Here is a 7,500-nt window from a genome sequence, read left to right as displayed (position 1 = left end):
TGTGTGTATCAGTGGAGGAGTGTGTGTGTATCAGTGGAGGAGTGTGTGTGTATCAGTGGAGGAGTGTGTGTTCATCAGTGGAGGAGTGTGTGTATCAGTGGAGGAGTGTGTGTGTTCATCAGTGGAGGAGAGTGTGTTCATCAGTGGAGGAGTGTGTGTATCAGTGGAGGAGTGTGTGTTCATCAGTGGAGGAGTGTGTGTTCATCAGTGGAGGAGTGTGTGTATCAGTGGAGGAGTGTGTGTGTATCAGTGGAGGAGTGTGTGTGTATCAGTGGAGGAGTGTGTGTGTATCAGTGGAGGAGTGTGTGTTCATCAGTGGAGGAGTGTGTGTTCATCAGTGGAGGAGTGTGTGTTCATCAGTGGAGGAGTGTGTGTGTATCAGTGGAGGAGTGTGTGTGTATCAGTGGAGGAGTGTGTGTGTATCAGTGGAGGAGTGTGTGTGTATCAGTGGAGGAGTGTGTGTGTATCAGTGGAGGAGTGTGTGTGTATCAGTGGAGGAGTATGTGTTCATCAGTGGAGGAGTGTGTGTGTATCAGTGGAGGAGTGTGTGTTCATCAGTGGAGGAGTATGTGTTCATCAGTGGAGGAGTGTGTGTGTATCAGTGGAGGAGTGTGTGTGTATCAGTGGAGGAGTATGTGTTCATCAGTGGAGGAGTGTGTGTGTATCAGTGGAGGAGTGTGTGTTCATCAGTGGAGGAGTGTGTGTGTATCAGTGGAGGAGTGTGTGTTCATCAGTGGAGGAGTGTGTGTGTATCAGTGGAGGAGTGTGTGTGTATCAGTGGAGGAGTGTGTGTTCATCAGTGGAGGAGTGTGTGTATCAGTGGAGGAGTGTGTGTGTTCATCAGTGGAGGAGAGTGTGTTCATCAGTGGAGGAGTGTGTGTATCAGTGGAGGAGTGTGTGTTCATCAGTGGAGGAGTGTGTGTTCATCAGTGGAGGAGTGTGTGTATCAGTGGAGGAGTGTGTGTTCATCAGTGGAGGAGTGTGTGTATCAGTGGAGGAGTGTGTGTTCATCAGTGGAGGAGTGTGTGTATCAGTGGAGGAGTGTGTGTTCATCAGTGGAGGAGTGTGTGTGTGTATCAGTGGAGGAGTGTGTGTGTTCATCAGTGGAGGAGTGTGTGTATCAGAGGAGGAGTGTGTGTTCATCAGTGGAGGAGTGTGTGTGTGTATCAGTGGAGGAGTGTGTGTGTGTATCAGTGGAGGAGTGTGTGTATCAGTGGAGGAGTGTGTGTATCAGTGGAGGAGTGTGTGTTCATCAGTGGAGGAGTGTGTGTGTGTATCAGTGGAGGAGTGTGTGTATCAGTGGAGGAGTGTGTGTTCATCAGTGGAGGAGTGTGTGTATCAGTGGAGGAGTGTGTGTTCATCAGTGGAGGAGTGTGTGTGTGTATCAGTGGAGGAGTGTGTGTGTGTATCAGTGGAGGAGTGTGTGTATCAGTGGAGGAGTGTGTGTATCAGTGGAGGAGTGTGTGTTCATCAGTGGAGGAGTGTGTGTGTGTATCAGTGGAGGAGTGTGTGTGTGTATCAGTGGAGGAGTGTGTGTGTGTATCAGTGGAGGAGTGTGTGTGTGTGTATCAGTGGAGGAGTGTGTGTGTGTGTATCAGTGGAGGAGTGTGTGTGTGTGTATCAGTGGAGGAGTGTGTGTATCAGTGGAGGAGTGTGTGTATCAGTGGAGGAGTGTGTGTATCAGTGGAGGAGTGTGTGTTCATCAGTGGAGGAGTGTGTGTGTGTATCAGTGGAGGAGTGTGTGTTCATCAGTGGAGGAGTGTGTGTATCAGTGGAGGAGTGTGTGTTCATCAGTGGAGGAGTGTGTGTTCATCAGTGGAGGAGTGTGTGTATCAGTGGAGGAGTGTGTGTTCATCAGTGGAGGAGTGTGTGAGTATCAGGTCTTCAGGCGCCCGCTCCGGTCTTCAGGCGCCCGCTCCGGTCTTCAGGCGCCCGCTCCGGTCTCCAGGCGCCCGCTCCGGTCTCCAGGCGCCCGCTCCGGTCTTCAGGCGCCCGCTCCGGTCTCCAGGCGCCCGCTCCGGTCTTCAGGCGCCCGCTCCGGTCTTCATGGTGGTATATATGTATAAGGAGGTACTCCCTCTGTGCTGCAGTTGGCATGGATGCTCTTGATACGGGCAGACCTGCGGTGGCTTATGCACTCTTGAATAGTGCTGCAGATCGGGTGCAGAAATGTGGATCTGAAACATGCGCCGCCCGCTGTTCTCTTGATTATGGACTGGAGTGCCCCGTAGGGGTGGATATCCCAACACGTATAGCCCAGGATTCTGCTGTATGCAGAAGTCCATCACTGATTTTGGTGGCATCTTGCTGGCCAGAGAAGAAGAAATGGCACACATCATGGCATTGCTGTTGAGGACACACACCATGCTGTCTTCCCCTATGCAGGAGGCAGATTCTGCACCCTCGGCCGGAACTGTGGTCTCTAGGGGCCGACATGTGGAGAGAGGGAGAATCTGACTATAGCTACACAACAGGGCTCTTGCTTTCTGAAGCACACGTGTTGTGTTGTGTTGTGTTGTGTTGTGTTGTGTTGTGTTGTGTTGGGTTGGAGTTTGGTGCAGGTGAAAATCTGTATCACTGTGTCAGTGCCTGATTGATACTGTTTTCTTCTCCGAAGGAAAGTCACTCCCATTCCATGCTGGAAGTTTATTGGGCGACTATTTTGGCTTACATGAGGGCATTAATGGTGCTGCGCTAAAGCGCGCATTTTTCGGTTCCTTAAGAGGGTCCTGGCATACTTCAATTTTTGCTCCGTTTCGAGCACAGTCGAGAGCGTGAGTTTTTCAAAGTATAGCCTACTCCATTGCCCACATCAGTGGAAAGGTGCTTTTGGCGCATGTAGTTGGTGTGTGGTGAGCGCGCTGGTGCCATTGGACCGCGGCTGCCCTTGCATCATCCCAGTGGAGGCTGAACACTGCTGGGGGTTGAGGAGAGACCCCTGACACATAGGAAACGTGCTGTATGATTCATGTCACTCGCACGTGCTGTTTTATACAGACAGTGAGTGGCCATCTGCGGACTCTCCTGATGGTGATTATTACGTCACACGGACGGTCAGGGAACTCTGGCGCTCCGCTCCATCTGTTGAGAGTGTGAGCTGGTCACGGTATACTCCTTTGGCCAGGAAGGCCGGGTTTGGTTCATTTCCTGCATCCAGATGCGTCACACACGCAGTCGAATGAGCGCGGATGACCGAGTTCAATACATGTGCAGTATAATTGTTGTGACTCTTCTGTCGCTTCTGTTTTTCTTGCACATGCGCTGTTGTATGCGCACCTTCCATGCATTCTCAAAATTGGGCTGCTGACGGGATACTTTGGGCTTAAGTGCAGATGGGTTCGGAATGCGTACTTCTGAGTGAACTTTGTCCGCAAGTGGTCAAGTCACTCATACGCTGTGGCATGCGCACTGAAGGCCCTCCTGTTGACGAGATTTTACGTCACACGAATGGTGTGCAGAACGCAGACATCCAAAGTATACCTGGAGCTTTAAGGTCAGCGTTTTTAGGCTCGTTACAAACTGTAATGGTGCCGTCATGACCTGATGGTTGATCTGGAGGCTAGGTGTGAACCTCTTTACAATCCTTGAATATAAGGATGATTCCTTGTCATGGACACTGGCATCAGCGAAGCATGTTGGTTATCTTCATGCGCTATTGGTGCATCCCCTTTGCTGTTTGCACACAAGCTGCACTTGGTGGTGTTGCATCCAAATGCGGCGTATATGCCTAAAGTCAGGTTGGGAGTATGCTCTCGCTCGAGCTGTCTGCCCTATGAAATCTCTGACTCAGAGAGAAACAGGATACTTGCTTTGTGCTTTGCGCCGTTTGCGATTCGTCCGCAGGTGCATTGGGCAGTTGCATTTGTCATGTTTTCCAACTCAGCCAGTGGGAAGCCGCTATCTGAGCGATGTCTTTCACATGGGATTGTACAAGGCTATTTCTATAGCATGGAAGGAGTTGGTTCTGCCTGGTGAGGTGTGTGAGCACTCTAAAGGCCATGGAGATGTCAGGGGCTTGGGTTAAGATTCTCTGGGATGCCAGCTGGGCATCACTGTGCGTGTTTGTCCGCTGTACCCGCTAGTTGCCACTACGGCAACAGTAACTCAGACTGTGCAAACCACAGGGGTTTTTATAGGGGCCATGCATCTTTCCCTCGGAAAAGGGTTATGTGGCGCTGCTGGTCCACTACGTTTAGTTCAGCGACTTGGCGGGCGTGAATATCTGTCCCATAGTCATGTGTTGTACCGAGTTGACCGACTGAATGGGAACGTTGAGTTATGCATATAACAGCTGTACACACACCTCTGGGCTCAGTCGGGGCTCGGTCAAGAGCTGAAGAACGAGGGAAATGACGCATACGACTGCATTTATATGCTGTGGGTCGTGACTCCGCCCACGTCGTCATGCGTCATTGGCCTCTCAGGCGTGAATAAAGGTGTCTTCAGCAGATGGCGCTAGAGCGCGATATCCCATAGTCATGTGATGTACCTCGTTTCCCTCCTTCTGGGAACAGTAGTTATATGCATAACTCAACGTTCATCATTGGAGGAGTGTGTGTGTATCAGTGGAGGAGTGTGTGTTCATCAGTGGAGGAGTATGTGTGTATCAGTGGAGGAGTATGTGTGTATCAGTGGAGGAGTGTGTGTTCATCAGTGGAGGAGTGTGTGTGTATCAGTGGAGGAGTGTGTGTGTATCAGTGGAGGAGTATGTGTGTATCAGTGGAGGAGTATGTGTGTATCAGTGGAGGAGTGTGTGTGTATCAGTGGAGGAGTGTGTGTTCATCAGTGGAGGAGTGTGTGTATCAGTGGAGGAGTGTGTGTTCATCAGTGGAGGAGTGTGTGTGTGTATCAGTGGAGGAGTGTGTGTTCATCAGTGGAGGAGTGTGTGTGTGTATCAGTGGAGGAGTGTGTGTGTGTATCAGTGGAGGAGTGTGTGTGTGTATCAGTGGAGGAGTGTGTGTTCATCAGTGGAGGAGTATGTGTGTATCAGTGGAGGAGTATGTGTGTATCAGTGGAGGAGTGTGTGTGTGTGTATCAGTGGAGGAGTGTGTGTTCATCAGTGGAGGAGTGTGTGTGTGTGTGTATCAGTGGAGGAGTATGTGTGTATCAGTGGAGGAGTGTGTGTTCATCAGTGGAGGAGTGTGTGTATCAGTGGAGGAGTATGTGTGTATCAGTGGAGGAGTGTGTGTTCATCAGTGGAGGAGTGTGTGTGTATCAGTGGAGGAGTGTGTGTGTATCAGTGGAGGAGTATGTGTGTATCAGTGGAGGAGTATGTGTGTATCAGTGGAGGAGTGTGTGTGTATCAGTGGAGGAGTGTGTGTTCATCAGTGGAGGAGTGTGTGTATCAGTGGAGGAGTGTGTGTTCATCAGTGGAGGAGTGTGTGTGTGTATCAGTGGAGGAGTGTGTGTTCATCAGTGGAGGAGTGTGTGTGTGTATCAGTGGAGGAGTGTGTGTGTGTATCAGTGGAGGAGTGTGTGTGTGTATCAGTGGAGGAGTGTGTGTTCATCAGTGGAGGAGTATGTGTGTATCAGTGGAGGAGTATGTGTGTATCAGTGGAGGAGTGTGTGTGTGTGTATCAGTGGAGGAGTGTGTGTTCATCAGTGGAGGAGTGTGTGTTCATCAGTGGAGGAGTGTGTGTGTGTGTATCAGTGGAGGAGTATGTGTGTATCAGTGGAGGAGTGTGTGTTCATCAGTGGAGGAGTGTGTGTATCAGTGGAGGAGTGTGTGTGTATCAGTGGAGGAGTGTGTGTTCATCAGTGGAGGAGTATGTGTGTATCAGTGGAGGAGTGTGTGTGTATCAGTGGAGGAGTGTGTGTTCATCAGTGGAGGAGTGTGTGTATCAGTGGAGGAGTGTGTGTTCATCAGTGGAGGAGTGTGTGTGTGTATCAGTGGAGGAGTGTGTGTGTGTATCAGTGGAGGAGTGTGTGTGTGTATCAGTGGAGGAGTGTGTGTGTATCAGTGGAGGAGTATGTGTGTGTGTATCAGTGGAGGAGTGTGAGTGTGTGTATCAGTGGAGAAGTGTGTGTGTATCAGTGGAGGAGTGTGTGTGTGTGTATCAGTGGAGGAGTATGTGTGTGTGTATCAGTGGAGGAGTGTGAGTGTGTGTATCAGTGGAGGAGTGTGTGTGTATCAGTGGAGGAGTGTGTGTGTGTGTGTATCAGTGGAGGAGTGTGTGTGTGTGTATCAGTGGAGGAGTGTGTGTGTATCAGTGGAGGAGTGTGTGTGTGTGTATCAGTGGAGGAGTGTGAGTGTATCAGTGGAGGAGTGTGTGTTCATCAGTGGAGGAGTGTGTGTGTATCAGTGGAGGAGTGTGTGTGTGTGTGTATCAGTGGAGGAGTGTGTGTGTGTGTGTATCAGTGGAGGAGTTTGTGTGTGTGTATCAGTGGAGGTGTGTGTGTGTATCAGTGGAGGAGTGTGTGTTCATCAGTGGAGGAGTGTGTGTGTATCAGTGGAGGAGTATGTGTGTGTGTGTCAGTGGAGGAGTATGTGTGTATCAGTGGAGGAGTATGTGTGTATCAGTGGAGGAGTGTGTGTTCATCAGTGGAGGAGTGTGTGTGTATCAGTGGAGGAGTGTGTGTGTGTGTGTCAGTGGAGGAGTATGTGTGTATCAGTGGAGGAGTATGTGTGTATCAGTGGAGGAGTGTGTGTGTATCAGTGGAGGAGTATGTGTGTATCAGTGGAGGAGTGTGTGTGTATCAGTGGAGGAGTATGTGTGTATCAGTGGAGGAGTGTGAGTGTATCAGTGGAGGAGTATGTGTGTATCAGTGGAGGAGTATGTGTGTATCAGTGGAGAAGTGTGTGTTCATCAGTGGAGGAGTGTGTGTGTATCAGTGGAGGAGTATGTGTGTATCAGTGGAGGAGTATGTGTGTATCAGTGGAGGAGTGTGTGTTCATCAGTGGAGGAGTGTGTGTTCATCAGTGGAGGAGTGTGTGTGTATCAGTGGAGGAGTGTGTGTTCATCAGTGGAGGAGTGTGTGTGTATCAGTGGAGGAGTGTGTGTGTATCAGTGGAGGAGTATGTGTGTATCAGTGGAGGAGTATGTGTGTATCAGTGGAGGAGTGTGTGTTCATCAGTGGAGGAGTGTGTGTTCATCAGTGGAGGAGTGTGTGTGTATCAGTGGAGGAGTGTGTGTTCATCAGTGGAGGAGTGTGTGTTCATCAGTGGAGGAGTGTGTGAGTATCAGTGGAGGAGTGTGTGTGTATCAGTGGAGGAGTGTGTGTTCATCAGTGGAGGAGTGTGAGTGTATCAGTGGAGGAGTGTGTGTGTGTATCAGTGGAGGAGTGTGTGTGTATCAGTGGAGGAGTGTGTGTTCATCAGTGGAGGAGTGTGTGTTCATCAGTGGAGGAGTGTGTGTTCATCAGTGGAGGAGTGTGAGTGTATCAGTGGAGGAGTGTGTGTGTATCAGTGGAGGAGTGTGTGTGTATCAGTGGAGGAGTGTGTGTTCATCAGTGGAGGAGTGTGTGTTCATCAGTGGAGGAGTGTGTGTATCAGTGGAGGAG

At 50.3% G+C, this 7,500-nt stretch overlaps 1 protein-coding gene across 1 annotated transcript in view; it reads right to left on the bottom strand.

Moving 5' to 3' along the window:
- homer2 (homer scaffold protein 2) overlaps positions 1 to 7,500 on the bottom strand; it is a gene marked incomplete at its 3' end in the record, with an annotated part of 41,345 nt that overhangs the window by 33,100 nt on the left and 745 nt on the right. The gene's annotated exons all lie outside the window — the stretch shown is intronic.

The sequence above is a fragment of the Gobio gobio genome, assembly GCF_949357685.1.
Source record: "Gobio gobio genome assembly, contig: scaffold_117, whole genome shotgun sequence".
In the NCBI taxonomy this organism is placed as follows: domain Eukaryota; kingdom Metazoa; phylum Chordata; class Actinopteri; order Cypriniformes; family Gobionidae; genus Gobio; species Gobio gobio.
The sequence above is the reverse complement of the archived record's forward strand: the minus strand, read 5'-3'. Positions and strand labels throughout refer to the sequence as shown.